Here is a 25,529-nt window from a genome sequence, read left to right on the forward strand (position 1 = left end):
TTATTTTCTGTCTCTAGCTGTGTTGTCCCCTTCCTCCTTCACCCTGAACAAGTCTAATACCCTCAGTTCAACGATCCCCAAGTCCTACTACCCAGGTAAACACTTTTAAACACACACCATTCTGTTTCTATATATTATACTCACTGTAGGTAGTAGAGAGTACAAGTCAATGGTTGGAAAAAAAAGTACCTAGCGATGAGCTGACAAGAGTGTTTATCTTCTCACCTTTAAACCTAGGCCGTTGTTGGATCAATCATTTCCAGTAAACGTGCTCTTTATGAAGGCGCCTAGCTATATTTGTGCCTTTCCATATCAACAGTCCACAGAGTCTCTTTGTGTGAGATTTGATAGCTCTTATGTCTGCGGCTATAAAGCCTATATTCTTCTGTCTATTCTTCTTCTAGCCTCGGTCTATAATCACATTCACTGTGCTCTGTTATTTAATTCTTATCTCCTATTCTTTTATTTACCTCTATTTTCTCTCTCTCTCTCTTCTTCCTCCAATCTCTGCACTTGTTTTTTTTTTGGGGGGGGGGGGGTTTTATGACCAGATCCCTTTGTGCCAACTGCTATCTTAGGTGAGACAAATCTTCTTTTACCACTATTCTCATTTCCGCTGTGAGTTTTATTATGGAATTTGCCATTTTAACTTGCTTATATTTTAAGCCTTTATATATAAAATATATATACACACTACTGTTCAAAAGTTTACGGTCACTTGTCCTTGTTTTTGAAAGAAAAGCTACATTTTTTTTAACAGTAAAATTAACATTGATTCGATTTTAATGTACAAAAAAAAGCCCTTTAAAATGATAAACTTGGATTAGCTAACACAACGTGCCATTGGAACACATGAGTGATGGTTGCTGATAATGGGCCTCTACACCTGTGTAGATATTCCATTAAAAAAAATCAGTCGTTTCAAGCAACAATAGACATTTACAACATTAACAAAGTCTACACGGTATTTCTAATCAATGTTATTTTAATGTTCAAAAAATGTTCAAAAACAAGGACATTTCTAAGTGACCCCAAACTTTTGAACAGCAGTGTGTGTGTGTATATATATATATATATTTTTACATGAAAAAGAGACTGTGTGACCTTCTCTGACCTGACCCTGACCTTTGGTCAGCTGTTACTGAAAGTCATCTTCCAAATCTGCCTGCTGCTTCTCCCTCCTCCCCTTCCCCCCTCTCCATCTTCCTCATCCTCCTCTTCCTCTTTCCTTTCCTCCTCAACCTCCTCTTCCACATCGCTCCCTTCCACCTCTTTCCCTTCCTCCTCTTCCTTCTCTTTCCCTTCCTCATCTTCCTCCTCAACCTCCTCTTTCCCTTCCTTCTCTTCCTCTTTTCCTTCATCTTCCTCCTCTTCATCTTCCTCATCCTCCTCCTCTTCCTCCCTGTATATCTCTGTGGTTTCCCCTGGGCTGAGGCTGGCTTCACTCCATCCCATCTGCATTGCGTGTGCCGTGTGTGTGATGTCACATATACTATGGGTATGATGTCACAGGCGTAACATGTACTACCTCTCATATGCATGTGGACTGGATGTGGGGGGTTGTGTAGGAAGCGCACCCCAACCTATCGCCATGGCTACTGTTACTACAGTTACTTGTACAATCACTCTAGTACACTTAAAAAACAGAGAAGGGAGAGATCAACCACTTATATAAACAGAGAGAGAGAGAGAGAGAGATAAACAACTTATATAAACAGAGAGAGAGAAATCAACCACTTATATAAACAGAGAGAGAGAGAGAGAGAGAGAGAGAGATCAACCACTTATGTAAACAGAGAGAGAGAGAGAGAGAGAGAGATAGAGATCAACCACTTATATAAACAGAGAGAGGGAGAGAGAGAACAACCACTTATATAAACAGAGAAACGGAGAGAGAGAGAGAGAGAGATCAACCACTTATATAAACAGAGAGAGAGAGAGAGATGAAACACTTATATAAACAGAGAGAGGGAGAGAGAGAACAACCACTTATATAAACAGAGAGAGGGAGAGAGAGAGAGATCAACCACTTCTATAAACAGAGAGAGAGGGAGAGAGACATCAAACACTCATATAAACAGAGAGAGAGAGGGATATCAACCACTTATATAAACAGAGAGAGAGAGGGAGATCAACCACTTATATAAACACAGAGAGAGAGAGAGAGAGATCAACCACTTATATAAACAGAGAGAGAGAGAGAGAGAGAGATGAGCCACTTATATAAACAGGGAGAGGGAGAGAGAGAAGAACCACTTATATAAACAGAGAGAGGGAGAGAGAGAGATCAACCACTTCTATAAACAGAGAGAGAGGGAGAGAGACATCAAACACTTATATAAACAGAGAGAGAGAGGGAGATCAACCACTTATATAAACAGAGAGAGAGAGAGAGATCAACCACTTATATAAACAGAGAGAGAGAGAGGGAGAGAGATCAACCACTTATATAAACAGAGAGAGAGAGAGAGGGAGATCAATCACTTATATAAACAGAGAGAGAGAGAGAGAGAGATCAACCACTTATATAAACAGAGAGAGAGAGAGATCAACAACTTATATAAACAGAGAGAAAGAGAGAGAAATCAACCACTTATATAAACAAAGAGAGCGAGAGAGAGAGATCAACCACTTATATAAACAGAGAGAGAGAGAGAGAGAGAGAGAGAGACATCAAACACTTATATAAACAGAGAGAGAGAGATCAACCACTTATATAAACAGAGAGAGAGAGATCAACCACTTATATAAACAGAGAGAGAGAGAGAAATCAACCACTTATATAATCAAAGAGAGAGAGATCAACAACTTATATAAACAGAGAGAGAGAGTTTAACCACTTATATAAACAGAGAGAGAGAGAGAGAGAGAGAGAGATAGAGATCAACCACTTATATGAACAGAGAGAGAGATCAACCACTTATATAAACAGAGAGAGGGAGAGAGAGATCAACCGTCTCTATAAACAGAGAGAGAGAGGGAGAGAGAGAGAGAGAGAGAGATCAACAACTTATATAAACAGAGACAGAGAGAGCTCAGCCACTTATATAAACAGAGAGAGAGAGAGAGATCGACCACTTATATAAACAGAGAGAGAAAGAGAGAGAGAGAGAAAGGAGATCAACCACTTATATAAACAGAGAGAGAGAGAGATCAACCACTTAAATAAAAAGAGACAGAGAGAGAGAGAGATCAGCCACTTATATAAACAGAGAGAGAGAGAGAGATCAACCACTTATATAAACAGAGAGAGAGAGGGAGAGATCAACAACTTATATAAACAGAGAGAGAGAGAGATCAACCACTTATATAAACAGAGAGAGAGAGAGAGATCAACAACTTATATAAACAGAGAGAGAGAGAGAGAGAGAGAGAGAGAGAGATCAACCACTTATATGAACAGAGAGAGGGAGAGAGAGATCAACCGTCTCTATAAACAGAGAGAGAGAGAGAGAGAGAGAGAGAGAGAGATCAACAACTTATATAAACAGAGACAGAGAGAGAGACATCAGCCACTTATATAAACAGAGCGAGAGAGAGAGATCAACCACTTATATAAACAGAGAGAGAGATCAACAACTTATATAAACAGAGAGAGACAGTGAGAGAGATCAACCACTTATATAGAGAGAGGGAGAGTTAGAACAACCACTTATATAAACAGAGAGAGAGAGAGAGAGATCAACCACTTATATAAACAGAGAGAGAGAGAGAAATCAACCACTTATATAAACAAAGAGAGAGAGGGAGATCAACCACTTATATAAACAGAGAGAGAGAGAGAGAGAGAGAGAGAGAGAGCGATCAACCACTTATATAAACAGAGAGAGAGAGAGATCAACCACTTACATAAACCGAGAGAGAGAGAGAGAGAGAGAGATCAAGCACTTACATAAACAGAGAGAGGGAGAGAGAGATCAACCACCTCAATAAACAGAGAGCGAGACAGAGAGAGAGAGAGAGGGAGAGATCAACCACTTATATAAACAGAGGGAGAGTTAGAGATCAACCACTTACATAAACAGAGAGAGAGAGAGAGAGAGAGAGAGAGAGAGAGAGATCAACCACTTATATAAACAGAGAGAGAGATCAACCACTTATATAAACAGAGAGACGGAGAGAGAGATCAACCACTTATATAAACAGAGAGAGAGATCAACCACTTATATAAACAGAGAGAGGGAGAGAGAGATCAACCATCATTATAAACAGAGAGAGAGAGAGAGAGAGAGAGAGAGAGATCAACTACTTATATAAACATAGACAGAGAGAGAGAGATCGTTTCACTTTGTATGTTGTCTACCTCACTTGCTTTGGCAATGTTAACACATGTTTCCCATGCCAATAAAGCCCTTGAATTGAATTGAATTGAATTGAGATCAGCCACTTATATAAACACAGAGAGTGAGAGAGATCAACCACTTATATAAACAGAGACAGAGAGAGAGAGAGAGAGAGAGAGAGATCAACCACTTAAATAAACAGAGAGATAGAGAGTAATCAACCACTTATATAAACAGAGAGAGAGAGATCATCCACTCATATAAACAGAGAGAGATCAACCACTTCTATAAACAGAGAGAGAGAGAGGGAGAGATCAACCACTTATATAAACAGAGACAGAGAGAGAGAGAGAGAGATCAACCACTTATGTAAACAGAGAGAGTGAGATCATCCACTTATATAAACAGAGACAGAGAGAGAGAGAGAGAGAGAGAGAGAGATCAACCACTTATATAAACAGAGAGAGAGAGAGATCAACAACTTATTTCAACACACAGAGAGAGAGAGAGAGAGAGATCAACCTCTTATATAAACAGTGAAAGAGAAGGCGAGAGATCAACCACTTATATAAACAGAAAGAGAGATCAACCACTTATATAAACAGAGAGAGGGAGAGAGAGAGATCAACCACTTATATAAACAGAGGGAGCGAGAGATCACCCACTCATATAAACAGAGAGAGAGAGATCAAACAATTATATAAACAGAGAGAGAGAGAGAGAAAGATCAACCACTTAAATAAACAGAGACAGAGAGAGAGAGAGAGAGAGATCAACCACTTAAATAAACAGAGAGAGAGGGAGAGAGAGATCAACCACTTATATAAACAGAGAGAGAGATCATCCACTCATATAAACAGAGAGAGAGAGTTCAACCACTTATATAAACAGAGAGAGGGAGAGAGATCAACCACTTATATAAACAGAGAGAGAGAGAGATCATCCACTCATATAAACAGAGAGAGAGAGAGATCAACCACTTATATAAACAGAGAGAGAGAGAGAGAGAGAGAGAGAGAGATCAACTACTTATATAAACATAGACAGAGAGAGAGAGATCAGCCACTTATATAAACACAGAGAGTGAGAGAGATCAACCACTTATATAAACAGAGACAGAGAGAGAGAGAGAGAGAGATCAACCACTTAAATAAACAGAGAGATAGAGAGTAATCAACCACTTATATAAACAGAGAGAGAGATCATCCACTCATATAAACAGAGAGAGATCAACCACTTCTATAAACAGAGAGAGAGAGAGAGGGAGAGATCAACCACTTATATAAACAGAGACACAGAGAGAGAGAGAGATCAACCACTTATATAAACAGAGAGAGTGAGATCTTCCACTTATATAAACAGAGAGATGGAGAGAGGGAGAGATCAACCACTTATGTAAACAGAGACAGAGAGAGAGAGAGAGAGAGAGAGAGAGATCAACCACTTATATAAACAGAGAGAGAGAGAGATCAACCACTTATTTCAACACACAGAGAGAGAGAGAGAGATCAACCTCTTATATAAACAGTGAAAGAGAAGGAGAGAGATCAACCACTTATATAAACAGAAAGAGAGATCAACCACTTATATAAACAGAGAGAGGGAGAGAGAGAGATCAACCACTTATATAAACAGAGGGAGCGAGAGATCACCCACTTATATAAACAGAGAGAGAGAGATCAAACAATTATATAAACAGAGAGAGAGAGAGAGAAAGATCAACCACTTAAATAAACAGAGACACAGAGAGAGAGAGAGAGAGAGAGATCAACCACTTAAATAAACAGAGAGAGAGGGAGAGAGAGATCAACCACTTATATAAACAGAGAGAGAGATCATCCACTCATATAAACAGAGAGAGAGAGAGAGTTCAACCACTTATATAAACAGAGAGAGGGAGAGAGATCAACCACTTATATAAACAGAGAGAGAGAGATCATCCACTCATATAAACAGAGAGAGAGAGATCAACCACTTATATAAACAGAGAGAGAGAGATAGAGATCAACCACTTATATAAACAGAGAGAGGGAGGGAGGGAGAGATCAACCACTTATATAAACAGAGACAGAGAGAGAGAGAGAGAGAGAGATCAACCACTTATATAAACAGAGAGAGAGAGATCAACCACTTATTTCAACACACAGAGAGAGAGAGGGAGAGAGAGAGAGAGAGAGATCAACCTCTTATATAAACAGAGGGAGAGAGAGAGAGAGATTGACCACTTATATAAACAGAGAGAGGGAGAGAGAGAGATCAACCACTTATATAAACAGAGAGAGAGAGATCATCCACTTATATAAACAGAGAGAGAGAGAGAGAAAGATTACCACTTATATAAACACAGAGAGAGAGAGAAAGAGATCAACCACTTATATAAACAGAGAGAGAGAGATCATCCACTTATATAAACAGAGAGAGAGAGAGATCAACCACTTATATAAACAGAGAGAGGGAGAGAGAGAGAGATCAACCACTTATATAAACAGAGAGGGGGAGTGAGAGATCAACCACTTATATAAACAGAGAGAGAGATCATCCACTTATATAAACAGAGAGAGATCAACCACTTATATAAACAGAGAGAGGGAGAGAGAGAGAGATCAACCACTTATATAAACAGAGGGAGCGAGAGATCACCCACTTATATAAACAGAGAGAGAGAGAGAGAGAGAGAGAGAGAGAGAGATCAACTACTTATATAAACATAGACAGAGAGAGAGAGATCAGCCACTTATATAAACACAGAGAGTGAGAGAGATCAACCACTTATATAAACAGAGACAGAGAGAGAGAGAGAGAGAGAGATCAACCACTTAAATAAACAGAGAGATAGAGAGTAATCAACCACTTATATAAACAGAGAGAGAGATCATCCACTCATATAAACAGAGAGAGATCAACCACTTCTATAAACAGAGAGAGAGAGAGAGGGAGAGATCAACCACTTATATAAACAGAGACAGAGAGAGAGAGAGAGATCAACCACTTATATAAACAGAGAGAGTGAGATCTTCCACTTATATAAACAGAGAGATGGAGAGAGGGAGAGATCAACCACTTATGTAAACAGAGACAGAGAGAGAGAGAGAGAGAGAGAGAGATCAACCACTTATATAAACAGAGAGAGAGAGAGATCAACCACTTATTTCAACACACAGAGAGAGAGAGAGAGAGAGATCAACCTCTTATATAAACAGTGAAAGAGAAGGAGAGAGATCAACCACTTATATAAACAGAAAGAGAGATCAACCACTTATATAAACAGAGAGAGGGAGAGAGAGAGATCAACCACTTATATAAACAGAGGGAGCGAGAGATCACCCACTTATATAAACAGAGAGAGAGAGATCAAACAATTATATCAACAGAGAGAGAGAGAGAGAAAGATCAACCACTTAAATAAACAGAGACAGATAGAGAGAGAGTTCAACCACTTATATAAACAGAGAGAGGGAGAGAGATCAACCACTTATATAAACAGAGAGAGAGAGATCATCCACTCATATAAACAGAGAGAGAGAGAGATCAACCACTTATATAAACAGAGAGAGAGAGATAGAGATCAACCACTTATATAAACAGAGAGAGGGAGGGAGGGAGAGATCAACCACTTATATAAACAGAGACAGAGAGAGAGAGAGAGAGAGATCAACCACTTATATAAACAGAGAGAGAGATCAACCACTTATTTCAACACACAGAGAGAGAGAGAGGGAGAGAGAGAGAGAGAGATCAACCTCTTATATAAACAGAGGGAGAGAGAGAGAGAGAGAGAGAGAGAGAGAGAGAGAGATAGAGATCAACCACTTATATGAACAGAGAGAGAGATCAACCACTTATATAAACAGAGAGAGGGAGAGAGAGATCAACCGTCTCTATAAACAGAGAGAGAGAGAGAGAGAGAGAGAGAGAGATCAACAACTTATATAAACAGAGACAGAGAGAGCTCAGCCACTTATATAAACAGAGAGAGAGAGAGAGATCGACCACTTATATAAACAGAGAGAGAGAGAGAGAGAGAAAGGAGATCAACCACTTATATAAACAGAGAGAGAGAGAGATCAACCACTTAAATAAAAAGAGACAGAGAGAGAGAGAGATCTGCCACTTATATAAACAGAGAGAGAGAGAGATCAACCACTTATATAAACACAGAGAGAGAGAGAGAGATCAACCACTTATATAAACAGAGAGAGAGAGAGATCAACCACTTATATAAACAGAGAGAGAGAGAGAGATCAACCACTTATATAAACAGAGAGAGAGAGAGATCAACCACTTATATAAACAGAGAGAGAGAGAGAGATCAACCACTTAAATAAAAAGAGACAGAGAGAGAGAGAGATCAGCCACTTATATAAACAGAGAGAGAGAGAGAGAGATCAACCACTTATATAAACAGAGAGAGAGAGAGAAATCAACCACTTATATAAACAGAGAGAGAGAGAGAAATCAACCACTTAGAGAAACAGAGAGAGAGAGAGAGATCAACAACTTATATAAACAGAGAGAGAGAGCGTTTGAGAGATCAACCACTTATATAAACAGAGAGAGAGAGAGATCAACCACTTATATAAACAGAGAGAGAGAGAGAGAGATCAACAACTTATATAAACAGAGAGAGAGAGAGAGAGAGAGAGAGAGAGAGAGAGATCAACCACTTATATGAACAGAGAGAGGGAGAGAGAGATCAACCGTCTCTATGAACAGAGAGAGAGAGAGAGAGAGAGAGAGAGAGAGAGAGAGAGAGAGAGATCAACAACTTATATAAACAGAGACAGAGAGAGAGAGATCAGCCACTTATATAAACGGAGCGAGAGAGAGAGATCAACCACTTATATAAACAGAGAGAGAGAGAGAGAGAGAGAGAGAGAGAGAGAAAGGAGATCAACCACTTATATAAACAGAGAGAGAGATCAACAACTTATATAAACAGAGAGAGACAGTGAGAGAGATCAACCACTTATATAGAGAGAGGGAGAGTTAGAACAACCACTTATATAAACAGAGAGAGAGAGAGAGAGAGATCAACCACTTATATAAACAGAGAGAGAGAGAGAAATCAACCACTTATATAAACAAAGAGAGAGAGGGAGATCAACCACTTATATAAACAGAGAGAGGGAGGGAGGGAGAGATCAACCACTTATATAAACAGAGACAAAGAGAGAGAGAGAGAGAGATCAACCACTTATATAAACAGAGAGAGAGAGATCAACCACTTATTTCAACACACAGAGAGAGAGAGGGAGAGAGAGAGAGAGAGATCAACCTTTTATATAAACAGAGGGAGAGAGAGAGAGAGAGAGAGACCAGCCACTTATATAAACAGGGAAAGAGAAGGAGAGAGATCAACCACTTATATAAACAGAGAGAGGGAGAGAGAGAGATCAACCACTTATATAAACAGAGAGAGAGAGATCATCCACTTATATAAACAGAGAGAGAGAGAGAGAAAGATTACCACTTATATAAACACAGAGAGAGAGAGAAAGAGATCAACCACTTATATAAACAGAGAGAGAGAGATCATCCACTTATATAAACAGAGAGAGAGAGAGATCAACCACTTATATAAACAGAGAGAGGGAGAGAGAGAGAGATCAACCACTTATATAAACAGAGAGGGGGAGTGAGAGATCAACCACTTATATAAACAGAGAGAGAGATCATCCACTTATATAAACAGAGAGAGATCAACCACTTATATAAACAGAGAGAGGGAGAGAGAGAGAGATCAACCACTTATATAAACAGAGGGAGCGAGAGATCACCCACTTATATAAACAGAGAGAGAGAGAGAGATCAACCACTTATATAAACAGAGAGAGAGAGAGAGAGATCAACCACTTATATAAACAGAGAGAGAGAGAGAGGGAGATCAACCACTTATATAAACAGAGAGAGAGAGAGATCAACCACTTATATAAACAGAGAGAGAGAGAGATCAACAACTTATATAAACAGAGAGAAAGACAGAGAAATCAACCACTTATATAAACAAAGAGAGAGAGAGAGAGATCAACCACTTATATAAACAGAGAGAGAGAGAGAGAGACATCAAACACTTATATAAACAGAGAGAGAGAGAGAGAGAGATCAACAACTTATATAAACAGAGAGAGAGAGAGAGAGAGAGAGAGAGAGAGATCAACCACTTATATGAACAGAGAGAGGGAGAGAGAGATCAACCGTCTCTATGAACAGAGAGAGAGAGAGAGAGAGAGAGAGAGAGAGAGAGAGATCAACAACTTATATAAACAGAGACAGAGAGAGAGAGATCAGCCACTTATATAAACGGAGCGAGAGAGAGAGATCAACCACTTATATAAACAGAGAGAGAGAGAGAGAGAGAGAGAGAGAAAGGAGATCAACCACTTATATAAACAGAGAGAGAGATCAACAACTTATATAAACAGAGAGAGACAGTGAGAGAGATCAACCACTTATATAGAGAGAGGGAGAGTTAGAACAACCACTTATATAAACAGAGAGAGAGAGAGAGAGATCAACCACTTATATAAACAGAGAGAGAGAGAGAAATCAACCACTTATATAAACAAAGAGAGAGAGGGAGATCAACCACTTATATAAACAGAGAGAGGGAGGGAGGGAGAGATCAACCACTTATATAAACAGAGACAAAGAGAGAGAGAGAGAGAGATCAACCACTTATATAAACAGAGAGAGAGAGATCAACCACTTATTTCAACACACAGAGAGAGAGAGAGGGAGAGAGAGAGAGAGAGATCAACCTCTTATATAAACAGAGGGAGAGAGAGAGAGAGAGAGAGACCAGCCACTTATATAAACAGGGAAAGAGAAGGAGAGAGATCAACCACTTATATAAACAGAGAGAGGGAGAGAGAGAGATCAACCACTTATATAAACAGAGAGAGAGAGATCATCCACTTATATAAACAGAGAGAGAGAGAGAGAAAGATTACCACTTATATAAACACAGAGAGAGAGAGAAAGAGATCAACCACTTATATAAACAGAGAGAGAGAGATCATCCACTTATATAAACAGAGAGAGAGAGAGATCAACCACTTATATAAACAGAGAGAGGGAGAGAGAGAGAGATCAACCACTTATATAAACAGAGAGGGGGAGTGAGAGATCAACCACTTATATAAACAGAGAGAGAGATCATCCACTTATATAAACAGAGAGAGATCAACCACTTATATAAACAGAGAGAGGGAGAGAGAGAGAGATCAACCACTTATATAAACAGAGGGAGCGAGAGATCACCCACTTATATAAACAGAGAGAGAGAGAGAGATCAACCACTTATATAAACAGAGAGAGAGAGAGAGAGATCAACCACTTATATAAACAGAGAGAGAGAGAGAGGGAGATCAACCACTTATATAAACAGAGAGAGAGAGAGATCAACCACTTATATAAACAGAGAGAGAGAGAGATCAACAACTTATATAAACAGAGAGAAAGACAGAGAAATCAACCACTTATATAAACAAAGAGAGAGAGAGAGAGATCAACCACTTATATAAACAGAGAGAGAGAGAGAGAGACATCAAACACTTATATAAACAGAGAGAGAGAGATCAACCACTTATATAAACAGAGAGAGAGAGATAAATCAACCACTTATATAAACAAAGAGAGAGAGAGATCAACAACTCATATAAACAGAGAGAGAGAGAGATTAACCACTTATATAAACAGAGAGAGAGAGAGAGAGAGAGATAGAGATCAACCACTTATATGAACAGAGAGAGAGATCAACCACTTATATAAACAGAGAGAGGGAGAGAGAGATCAACCGTCTCTATAAACAGAGAGAGAGAGAGAGAGAGAGAGAGAGAGATCAACAACTTATATAAACAGAGACAGAGAGAGCTCAGCCACTTATATAAACAGAGAGAGAGAGAGAGATCGACCACTTATATAAACAGAGAGAGAGAGAGAAAGAGAGAAAGGAGATCAACCACTTATATAAACAGAGAGAGAGAGAGATCAACCACTTAAATAAAAAGAGACAGAGAGAGAGAGAGATCAGCCACTTATATAAACAGAGAGAGAGAGAGATCAACCACTTATATAAACAGAGAGAGAGAGAGAGAGATCAACCACTTATATAAACAGAGAGAGAGAGAGATCAACCACTTATATAAACAGAGAGAGAGAGAGAGAGATCAACCACTTATATAAACAGAGAGAGAGAGATCAACCACTTATATAAACAGAGAGAGAGAGAGAGATCAACCACTTAAATAAAAAGAGACAGAGAGAGAGAGAGATCAGCCACTTATATAAACAGAGAGAGAGAGAGAGAGATCAACCACTTATATAAACAGAGAGAGAGAGAAATCAACCACTTATATAAACAGAGAGAGAGAGAGAAATCAACCACTTAGAGAAACAGAGAGAGAGAGAGAGATCAACAACTTATATAAACAGAGAGAGAGAGCGTTTGAGAGATCAACCACTTATATAAACAGAGAGAGAGAGAGATCAACCACTTATATAAACAGAGAGAGAGAGAGAGATCAACAACTTATATAAACAGAGAGAGAGAGAGAGAGAGAGAGAGAGAGAGAGAGAGAGATCAACAACTTATATAAACAGAGACAGAGAGAGAGAGATCAGCCACTTATATAAACGGAGCGAGAGAGAGAGATCAACCACTTATATAAACAGAGAGAGAGAGAGAGAGAGAGAGAGAGAGAGAGAGAAAGGAGATCAACCACTTATATAAACAGAGAGAGAGATCAACAACTTATATAAACAGAGAGAGACAGTGAGAGAGATCAACCACTTATATAGAGAGAGGGAGAGTTAGAACAACCACTTATATAAACAGAGAGAGAGAGAGAGATCAACCACTTATATAAACAGAGAGAGAGAGAGAAATCAACCACTTATATAAACAAAGAGAGAGAGGGAGATCAACCACTTATATAAACAGAGAGAGGGAGGGAGGGAGAGATCAACCACTTATATAAACAGAGACAAAGAGAGAGAGAGAGAGAGATCAACCACTTATATAAACAGAGAGAGAGAGATCAACCACTTATTTCAACACACAGAGAGAGAGAGAGGGAGAGAGAGAGAGAGAGATCAACCTCTTATATAAACAGAGGGAGAGAGAGAGAGAGAGAGAGACCAGCCACTTATATAAACAGGGAAAGAGAAGGAGAGAGATCAACCACTTATATAAACAGAGAGAGGGAGAGAGAGAGATCAACCACTTATATAAACAGAGAGAGAGAGAGAGAGAGAGAGAGAGAGAGAGAGAGATCAACAACTTATATAAACAGAGACAGAGAGAGAGAGATCAGCCACTTATATAAACGGAGCGAGAGAGAGAGATCAACCACTTATATAAACAGAGAGAGAGAGAGAGAGAGAGAGAGAGAGAGAGAAAGGAGATCAACCACTTATATAAACAGAGAGAGAGATCAACAACTTATATAAACAGAGAGAGACAGTGAGAGAGATCAACCACTTATATAGAGAGAGGGAGAGTTAGAACAACCACTTATATAAACAGAGAGAGAGAGAGAGAGAGATCAACCACTTATATAAACAGAGAGAGAGAGAGAAATCAACCACTTATATAAACAAAGAGAGAGAGGGAGATCAACCACTTATATAAACAGAGAGAGGGAGGGAGGGAGAGATCAACCACTTATATAAACAGAGACAAAGAGAGAGAGAGAGAGAGATCAACCACTTATATAAACAGAGAGAGAGAGATCAACCACTTATTTCAACACACAGAGAGAGAGAGGGAGAGAGAGAGAGAGAGATCAACCTCTTATATAAACAGAGGGAGAGAGAGAGAGAGAGAGAGACCAGCCACTTATATAAACAGGGAAAGAGAAGGAGAGAGATCAACCACTTATATAAACAGAGAGAGGGAGAGAGAGAGATCAACCACTTATATAAACAGAGAGAGAGAGATCATACACTTATATAAACAGAGAGAGAGAGAGAGAAAGATTACCACTTATATAAACACAGAGAGAGAGAGAAAGAGATCAACCACTTATATAAACAGAGAGAGAGAGATCATCCACTTATATAAACAGAGAGAGAGAGAGATCAACCACTTATATAAACAGAGAGAGGGAGAGAGAGAGAGATCAACCACTTATATAAACAGAGAGGGGGAGTGAGAGATCAACCACTTATATAAACAGAGAGAGAGATCATCCACTTATATAAACAGAGAGAGATCAACCACTTATATAAACAGAGAGAGGGAGAGAGAGAGAGATCAACAACTTATATAAACAGAGGGAGCGAGAGATCACCCACTTATATAAACAGAGAGAGAGAGAGAGATCAACCACTTATATAAAAAGAGAGAGAGAGAGAGAGATCAACCACTTATATAAACAGAGAGAGAGAGAGAGGGAGATCAACCACTTATATAAACAGAGAGAGAGAGAGATCAACCACTTATATAAACAGAGAGAGAGAGAGATCAACAACTTATATAAACAGAGAGAAAGACAGAGAAATCAACCACTTATATAAACAAAGAGAGAGAGAGAGAGATCAACCACTTATATAAACAGAGAGAGAGAGAGAGAGACATCAAACACTTATATAAACAGAGAGAGAGAGATCAACCACTTATATAAACAGAGAGAGAGAGATAAATCAACCACTTATATAAACAAAGAGAGAGAGAGATCAACAACTCATATAAACAGAGAGAGAGAGAGATTAACCACTTATATAAACAGAGAGAGAGAGAGAGAGAGATAGAGATCAACCACTTATATGAACAGAGAGAGAGATCAACCACTTATATAAACAGAGAGAGGGAGAGAGAGATCAACCGTCTCTATAAACAGAGAGAGAGAGAGAGAGAGAGAGAGATCAACAACTTATATAAACAGAGACAGAGAGAGCTCAGCCACTTATATAAACAGAGAGAGAGAGAGAGATCGACCACTTATATAAACAGAGAGAGAGAGAGAAAGAGAGAAAGGAGATCAACCACTTATATAAACAGAGAGAGAGAGAGATCAACCACTTAAATAAAAAGAGACAGAGAGAGAGAGAGATCAGCCACTTATATAAACAGAGAGAGAGAGAGATCAACCACTTATATAAACAGAGAGAGAGAGAGAGAGATCAACCACTTATATAAACAGAGAGAGAGAGAGATCAACCACTTATATAAACAGAGAGAGAGAGAGAGAGAGATCAACCACTTATATAAACAGAGAGAGAGAGATCAACCACTTATATAAACAGAGAGAGAGAGAGAGATCAACCACTTAAATAAAAAGAGACAGAGAGAGAGAGAGATCAGCCACTTATATAAACAGAGAGAGAGAGAGAGAGATCAACCACTTATATAAACAGAGAGAGAGAGAAATCAACCACTTATATAAACAGAGAGAGAGAGAGAAATCAACCACTTAGAGAAACAGAGAGAGAGAGAGAGATCAACAACTTATATAAACAGAGAGAGAGAGCGTTTGAGAGATCAACCACTTATATAAACAGAGAGAGAGAGAGATCAACCACTTATATAAACAGAGAGAGAGAGAGAGATCAACAACTTATATAAACAGAGAGAGAGAGAGAGAGAGAGAGAGAGAGAGAGAGAGAGAGATTAACCACTTATATGAACAGAGAGAGGGAGAGAGAGATCAACCGTCTCTATGAACAGAGAGAGAGAGAGAGAGAGAGAGAGAGAGATCAACAACTTATATAAACAGAGACAGAGAGAGAGAGATCAGCCACTTATATAAACGGAGCGAGAGAGAGAGATCAACCACTTATATAAACAGAGAGAGAGAGAGAGAGAGAGAGAGAGAGAGAGAAAGGAGATCAACCACTTATATAAACAGAGAGAGAGATCAACAACTTATATAAACAGAGAGAGACAGTGAGAGAGATCAACCACTTATATAGAGAGAGGGAGAGTTAGAACAACCACTTATATAAACAGAGAGAGAGAGAGAGAGAGATCAACCACTTATATAAACAGAGAGAGAGAGAGAAATCAACCACTTATATAAACAAAGAGAGAGAGGGAGATCAACCACTTATATAAACAGAGAGAGAGAGAGAGAGATCAACCACTTATATAAACAGAGAGAGAGAGAGATCAACCACTTATATGAACAGAGAGAGAGATCAAGCACTTACATAAACAGAGAGAGGGAGAGAGAGATCAAACACCTCAATAAACAGAGAGCGAGACAGAGAGAGAGAGAGAGGGAGAGATCAACCACTTATATAAACAGAGGGAGAGTTAGAGATCAACCACTTACATAAACAGAGAGAGAGAGAGAGAGAGAGAGAGATCAACCACTTATATAAACAGAGAGAGAGCTCAACCACTTATATAAACAGAGAGATGGAGAGAGAGATCAACCACTTATATAAACAGAGAAAGAGATCAACCACTTATATAAACAGAGAGAGGGAGAGAGAGATCAACCACCATTATAAACAGAGAGAGAGAGAGAGAGAGAGAGAGAGATCAACTACTTATATAAACATAGACAGAGAGAGAGAGAGAGATCAGCCACTTATATAAACAGAGAGAGAGAGAGAGAGATCAACCACTTATATAAACAGAGACAGAGAGAGAGAGAGAGAGAGAGAGAGAGATCAACCACTTAAATAAACAGAGAGATAGAGAGTAATCAACCACTTATATAAACACAGAGAGAGAGATCATCCACTCATATAAACAGAGAGAGAGATCAACCACTTCTATAAACAGAGAGAGGGAGAGAGGGAGAGATCAACCACTTATATAAACAGAGACAGAGAGAGAGAGAGAGAGAGATCAACCACTTATATAAGCAGAGAGAGAGAGAGATCAACCACTTATTTCAACACACAGAGAGAGAGAGAGAGATCAACCTCTTAAATAAACAGGGAAAGAGAAGGAGAGAGATCAACCACTTATATAAACAGAAAGAGAGATCAACCACTTATATCAACAGAGAGAGGGAGAGAGAGAGATCAACCACTTATATAAACAGAGGGAGCGAGAGATCACCCACTTATATAAACAGTGAGAGAGATCAAACAATTATATAAACAGAGAGAGAGGGAGAGAAAGATCAACCACTTAAATAAACAGAGACAGAGAGAGAGAGAGAGAGAGAGATCAACCACTTAAATAAACAGAGAGAGAGGGAGAGAGAGATCAACCACTTATATAAACAGAGAGAGAGATCATCCACTCATATAAACAGAGAGAGAGAGAGAGTTCAACCACTTATATAAACAGAGAGAGGGAGAGAGATCAACCACTTATATAAACAGAGAGAGAGAGAGATCATCCACTCATATAAACAGAGAGAGTGAGAGATCAACCACTTATATAAACAGAGAGAGAGAGATAGAGATCAACCACTTATATAAACAGAGAGAGGGAGGGAGGGAGAGATCAACCACTTATATAAACAGAGACAGAGAGAGAGAGAGAGAGATCAACCACTTATATAAACAGAGAGAGAGATCAACCACTTATTTCAACACACAGAGAGAGAGAGAGAGGGAGAGAGAGAGAGAGAGAGATCAACCTCTTATATAAACAGAGGGAGAGAGAGAGAGAGAGACCAGCCACTTATATGAACAGGGAAAGAGAAGGAGAGAGATCAACCACTTATATAAACAGAGAGAGGGAGAGAGAGAGATCAACCACTTATATAAACAGAGAGAGAGAGATCACCCACTTATATAAACAGAGAGAGAGAGAGATCAACCACTTATATATACAGAGAGAGGGAGAGAGAGATATCAACCACTTATATAAACAGAGAGAGGGAGAGAGAGATCAACCACCTCTATAAACAGAGAGAGAGAGAGCGAGAGCTAGAAAGAGATCAATCACTTATATAAACAGAGACATAGAGAGAGAGAGATCAGCCACTTATATAAACAGAGAGGGAGAGAAAGACATCAACCATTTATGTAAACAGAGAGAGAGAGAGAGAGAGAGAGATCAACCACTTATATGAACAGAGAGAGAGAGAGAGGGAGAAAGCGATCAATCACTTATATAAACAGAGAGAGAGAGAGAGATCAACCACTTATATAAACAGAGAGAGAGATATCAACCACTTATATAAACAGAGAGAGGGAGAGAGGTAGAGATCAACCACTTATATAAATGCAGAGAGAAAGATCAACCATTTATATAAACAGAGAGAGAGAGAGGTCAACCACTTATATAAACAGAGAGGGGGAGAGAGAGAGAGATCAACCACTTATATAAACAGAGAGAGAGAGAGAGAGAGATCACCCACTTATATAAACAGAGAGAGGGAGAGAGAGATCAACCACCTCTATAAACAGAGAGAGAGAGAGCGAGAGCTAGAAAGAGATCAATCACTTATATAAACAGAGACATAGAGAGAGAGAGATCAGCCACTTATATAAACAGAGAGGGAGAGAAAGACATCAACCATTTATGTAAACAGAGAGAGAGAGAGAGAGAGAGAGATCAACCACTTATATGAACAGAGAGAGAGAGAGAGGGAGAAAGCGATCAATCACTTATATAAACAGAGAGAGAGAGAGAGAGATCAACCACTTATATAAACAGAGAGAGAGATATCAACCACTTATATAAACACAGAGAGAGAGAGAGAGATCAACCACTTATATAAACAGAGAGAGAGAGAGAGATCATTTACTTATATAAACAAAGAGAGAGAGAGAGATCAACCACTTATATAAACAGAGAGAGCGAGAGAGAGAGAGAGATCAACCACTTATATAAACAGAGAGAGGGAGAGAGAGCTAAACCACCTCTATAAACAGAGAGAGAGAGAGAGAGAGATCAACCACTTAAATAAACAGAGAGAGAGTGATCATCCACTTATATAAAAAGAGAGAGAGAGATCAACTACTTAAATAAACAGAGAGAGAGAGAGAGAGAGATCAACCACTTATATAAACAGAGAGAGGGAGAGAGAGATCAACCACCTCTATAAACAGAGAGAGAGAGAGAGAGAGAGCTAGAAAGAGATCAATCACTTATATAAACAGAGACAGAGAGAGAGAGAGATCAGCCACTTATATAAAGAGAGAGGGAGAGAAAGAGATCAACCACTTATATGAACAGAGAGAGAGAGAGAGAGAGATCAACCATTTATATAAACAGAGAGAGAGAGAGAGAGAGAGAGAAAGCGATCAATCACTTATATAAACAGAGAGAGAGAGAGAGAGATCAACCACTTATATAAACAGAGAGAGAGAGAGAGAGATCAACCACTTATATAAACAGAGAGAGAGAGAGAGAGATCAACCACTTAAATAAACAGAGAGAGAGTGATCATCCACTTATATAAACAGAGAGAGAGAGAGAGAGAGAGAGAGAGAGAGATCAACCACGTATATAAACAGAGACACAGAGAGAGTGATCAACCACTTATATAAACAGAGAGAGAGAGATCAACTACTTATGTAAACAGAGAGAGAGAGAGAGAGATCAACCACTTATATATACAGAGACAGGGAGAGAGAGATATCAACCACTTATATAAACAGAGAGAGGGAGAGAGGTAGAGATCAACCACTTATATAAATGCAGAGAGAGAGATCAACCATTTATATAAACAGAGAGAGAGAGAGAGGTCAACCACTTATATAAACAGAGAGGGGGAGAGAGAGAGAGATCAACCATTTATATAAACAGAGAGAGAGATCAACCACTTATATAAACAGAGAGAGAGAGAGAGATCAACCACTTATATAAACAGAGAGAGGGAGAGAGAGATCAACCACCTCTATAAACAGAGAGAGAGAGAGAGAGCGAGAGCTAGAAAGAGATCAATCACTTATATAAACAGAGACAGAGAGAGAGAGAGAGATCAGCCACTTATATAAACAGAGAGGGAGAGAAAGAGATCAACCATTTATATAAACAGAGAGAGAGAGAGAGAGAGATCAATGACTTATATAAACAGAGAGAGAGAGAGAGATGAACCACTTATATAAACAGAGAGAGAGAGAGAGAGACAGAGATCAACCACTTATATAAACAGAGAGAGGGAGAGGGAGATCAACCACCTCTATAAACAGAGAGAGAGAGAGAGAGAGATCAACCACTTAAATAAACAGAGAGAGAGTGATCATCCACTTATATAAACAGAGAGAGAGAGATCAACTACTTATGTAAACAGAGAGAGAGAGAGAGAGATCAACCACTTATATATACAGAGAGAGGGAGAGAGAGAGATCAACCACTTATATAAACAGAGAGAGGGAGAGAGGTAGAGATCAACCACTTATATAAATGCAGAGAGAGAGATCATCCATTTATATGAACAGAGAGAGAGAGAGATCACCCACTTATTTCAACACAGAGAAAGAGAGAGATCAACCTCTTATATAAACAGAGAAAGAGAAGGAGAGATCAACCACTTATATAAACAGAAAGAGACATCAACAACGTATATAAACAGAGAGAGATCAACTACTTATATAAACAGAGGGAGCGAGAGATCACCTACTTATATAAACAGAGAGAGAGAGATCAACCACTTATATAAACTTAGAGAGAGAGAGAAAGAGATCAACCACTTATATAAACAGAGAGAGAGAGAGGTCAACCACTTATATAAACAGAGAGGGGGAGAGAGAGAGAGATCAACCATTTATATAAACGGAGAGAGAGAACAACCACTTATATAAACAGAGAGAGAGAGAGAGCGAGAGCTAGAAAGAGATCAATCACTTATATAAACAGAGAGAGAGAGAGAGAGAGATCAACCACTTATATAAACAGAGAGAGGGAGAGAGAGATCAACCACCTCTATAAACAGAGAGAGAGAGAGAAAGAGATCTACCACTTATATAAACAGAGAGAGGGAGAGAAAGAGATCAACCACTTATATGAACAGAGAGAGAGAGAGAGAGAGATCAACCATTTATATAAACAGAGAGAGAGAGAGAGAGAGAGAGAAAGCGATCAATCACTTATATAAACAGAGAGAGAGAGAGAGAGATCAACCACTTATATAAACAGAGAGAGAGAGAGAGAGATCAACCACTTATATAAACAGAGAGAGAGAGAGAGAGATCAACCACTTAAATAAACAGAGAGAGAGTGATCATCCACTTATATAAACAGAGAGAGAGAGAGAGAGAGAGAGAGAGAGAGATCAACCACGTATATAAACAGAGACACAGAGAGAGTGATCAACCACTTATATAAACAGAGAGAGAGAGATCAACTACTTATGTAAACAGAGAGAGAGAGAGAGAGATCAACCACTTATATATACAGAGACAGGGAGAGAGAGATATCAACCACTTATATAAACAGAGAGAGGGAGAGAGGTAGAGATCAACCACTTATATAAATGCAGAGAGAGAGATCAACCATTTATATAAACAGAGAGAGAGAGAGAGGTCAACCACTTATATAAACAGAGAGGGGGAGAGAGAGAGAGATCAACCATTTATATAAACAGAGAGAGAGATCAACCACTTATATAAACAGAGAGAGAGAGAGAGATCAACCACTTATATAAACAGAGAGAGGGAGAGAGAGATCAACCACCTCTATAAACAGAGAGAGAGAGAGAGAGCGAGAGCTAGAAAGAGATCAATCACTTATATAAACAGAGACAGAGAGAGAGAGAGAGATCAGCCACTTATATAAACAGAGAGGGAGAGAAAGAGATCAACCATTTATATAAACAGAGAGAGAGAGAGAGAGAGATCAATGACTTATATAAACAGAGAGAGAGAGAGAGATGAACCACTTATATAAACAGAGAGAGAGAGAGAGAGACAGAGATCAACCACTTATATAAACAGAGAGAGGGAGAGGGAGATCAACCACCTCTATAAACAGAGAGAGAGAGAGAGAGAGATCAACCACTTAAATAAACAGAGAGAGAGTGATCATCCACTTATATAAACAGAGAGAGAGAGATCAACTACTTATGTAAACAGAGAGAGAGAGAGAGAGATCAACCACTTATATATACAGAGAGAGGGAGAGAGAGAGATCAACCACTTATATAAACAGAGAGAGGGAGAGAGGTAGAGATCAACCACTTATATAAATGCAGAGAGAGAGATCATCCATTTATATGAACAGAGAGAGAGAGAGATCACCCACTTATTTCAACACAGAGAAAGAGAGAGATCAACCTCTTATATAAACAGAGAAAGAGAAGGAGAGATCAACCACTTATATAAACAGAAAGAGACATCAACAACGTATATAAACAGAGAGAGATCAACTACTTATATAAACAGAGGGAGCGAGAGATCACCTACTTATATAAACAGAGAGAGAGAGATCAACCACTTATATAAACTTAGAGAGAGAGAGAAAGAGATCAACCACTTATATAAACAGAGAGAGAGAGAGGTCAACCACTTATATAAACAGAGAGGGGGAGAGAGAGAGAGATCAACCATTTATATAAACGGAGAGAGAGAACAACCACTTATATAAACAGAGAGAGAGAGAGAGCGAGAGCTAGAAAGAGATCAATCACTTATATAAACAGAGAGAGAGAGAGAGAGAGATCAACCACTTATATAAACAGAGAGAGGGAGAGAGAGATCAACCACCTCTATAAACAGAGAGAGAGAGAGAGAGAGATCTACCACTTATATAAACAGAGAGAGAGAGAGAGAGATCAACCACTTGTATAAACAGAGAGAGAGAGAGAAAGAGATCAACCACTTGTATAAACAGAGAGAGAGACAGATCAATTACTTATATAAACAGAGAGAGAGAGAGAGAGATCAACCACTTATATAAACAGAGATAGAGAGATCAACCACTTATATAAACAGAGAGAGAGAGAGAGAGATCAACCACTTGTATAAACAGAGAGAGAGAGATAGAGAGAGAGAGATCAACCACGTATATAAACAGAGACACAGAGAGAGAGATCAACCACTTAAATAAACAGAGAGAGAGTGATCATCCCACTTATATAAACAGAGAGAGAGGGAGAGAGAGAGATCAACCACTTATATAAACAGAGAGAGAGAGAGAGATCAACCACTTATATAAACAGAGAGAGGGAGAGAGCGAGAGATCAACCACTTATATAAACAGAGAGAGAGATCAACCACTTATATAAACAGAGAGAGAGAGAGAGATGAACCACTTATATAAACAGAGAGAGGGAGAGAGAGATCAACCACCTCTATAAACAGAGAGAGAGAGAGAGAGAGAGCTAGAAAGAGATCAATCACTTATATAAACAGAGACAGAGAGAGAGAGAGATCAGCCACTTATATAAAGAGAGAGGGAGAGAAAGAGATCAACCACTTATATAAACAGAGACAGAGAGAGAGAGAGATCAGCCACTTATATAAAGAGAGAGGGAGAGAAAGAGATCAACCACTTATATGAACAGAGAGAGAGAGAGAGAGAGATCAACCATTTATATAAACAGAGAGAGAGAGAGAGAGAGAGAGAAAGCGATCAATCACTTATATAAACAGAGAGAGAGAGAGAGAGATCAACCACTTATATAAACAGAGAGAGAGAGAGAGAGAGATCAATGACTTATATAAACAGAGAGAGAGAGAGAGATCAACCACTTATATAAACAGAGAGAGAGAGAGAGAGACAGAGATCAACCACTTATATAAACAGAGAGAGGGAGAGAGAGATCAACCACCTCTATAAATAGAGAGAGAGAGAGAGAGAGAGATCAACCACTTAAATAAACAGAGAGAGAGTGATCATCCACTTATATAAACAGAGAGAGAGATATCAACTACTTATGTAAACAGAGAGAGAGAGAGATAGATCAACCACTTATATATACAGAGAGAGGGAGAGAGAGAGATCAACCACTTATATAAACAGAGAGAGGGAGAGAGGTAGAGATCAACCACTTATATAAATGCAGAGAGAGAGATCAACCATTTATATAAACAGAGAGAGAGAGAGAGATCACCCACTTATTTCAACACAGAGAGAGAGAATCAACCTCTTATATAAACAGAGAAAGAGAAGGAGAGATCAACCACTTATATAAACAGAAAGAGAGATCAACAACTTATATAAACAGAGAGAGATCAACTACTTATATAAACAGAGGGAGCTAGAGATCACCCACTTATATAAACAGAGAGAGAGAGAGATCAACCACTTATATAAACAGAGAGAGAGAGAGAAAGAGATCAACCACTTATATAAACAGAGAGAGAGAGAGAGGTCAACCACTTATATACAATGAGAGGGGGATTGAGAGATCAACCACTTATATAAACAGAGAGAGGGAGAGAGAGAGAGAGATCAACCACTTATATAAACAGAGGGAGCGAGAGATCACCCACTTATATAAACAGAGAGAGAGAGAGATCAACCACTTATATAAACAGAGAGAGAGAGAGAAAGAGATCAACCACTTATATAAACAGAGAGAGAGAGAGAGGTCAACCACTTATATAAACAGAGAGGGGGAGAGAGAGAGAGATCAACCATTTATATAAACGGAGAGAGAGAACAACCACTTATATAAACAGAGAGAGAGAGAGAGAGCGAGAGCTAGAAAGAGATCAATCACTTATATAAACAGAGAGAGAGAGAGAGAGATCAACCACTTATATAAACAGAGAGAGGGAGAGAGAGATCAACCACCTCTATAAACAGAGAGAGAGAGAGAGAGAGATCAACCACTTATATAAACAGAGATAGCGAGATCAACCACTTATATAAACAGAGAGAGAGAGAGAGAGAGATCAACCACTTGTATAAACAGAGAGAGAGAGAGAGAGAGAGAGATCAACCACGTATATAAACAGAGACACATAGAGAGAGATCAACCACTTAAATAAACAGAGAGAGAGTGATCATCCCACTTATATAAACAGAGAGAGAGGGAGAGAGAGAGATCAACCACTTATATAAACAGAGACAGGGAGAGCGAGATCAACCACTTATATAAACAGAGAGAGAGAGAGAGAGAGATCAACCACTTATATAAACAGAGAGAGAGAGAGAGATCAACCACTTATATAAACAGAGAGAGGGAGAGAGCGAGAGATCAACCACTTATATAAACAGAGAGAGAGATCAACCACTTATATAAACAGAGAGAGTGAGAGAGAGAGATCAACCACTTATATAAACAGAGAGAGGGAGAGAGAGATCAACCACCTCTATAAACAGAGAGAGAGAGAGAGAGAGAGCTAGAAAGAGATCAGTCACTTATATAAACAGAGACAGAGAGAGAGAGAGATCAGCCACTTATATAAACAGAGAGGGAGAGAAAGAGATCAACCACTTAT

General features: G+C 38.9%; 1 pseudogene across 1 annotated transcript in view; it reads left to right on the top strand.

The window, feature by feature from the left end:
- The window catches only part of LOC110530822 (receptor-type tyrosine-protein phosphatase mu-like), a 583,690-nt pseudogene that overhangs the window by 417,372 nt on the left and 140,789 nt on the right, over nt 1-25,529 (top strand). The window contains exon 19 of the transcript XR_016482710.1: nt 18-95. The product of XR_016482710.1 is annotated as a receptor-type tyrosine-protein phosphatase mu-like (transcript). The remainder of the gene's footprint in view (nt 1-17; nt 96-25,529) is intronic.

Source organism: Oncorhynchus mykiss, chromosome 8 (genome assembly GCF_057628025.1).
Source record: "Oncorhynchus mykiss isolate SJ-2025 chromosome 8, ASM5762802v1, whole genome shotgun sequence".
Classification (NCBI taxonomy): Eukaryota; Metazoa; Chordata; class Actinopteri; order Salmoniformes; family Salmonidae; genus Oncorhynchus; species Oncorhynchus mykiss.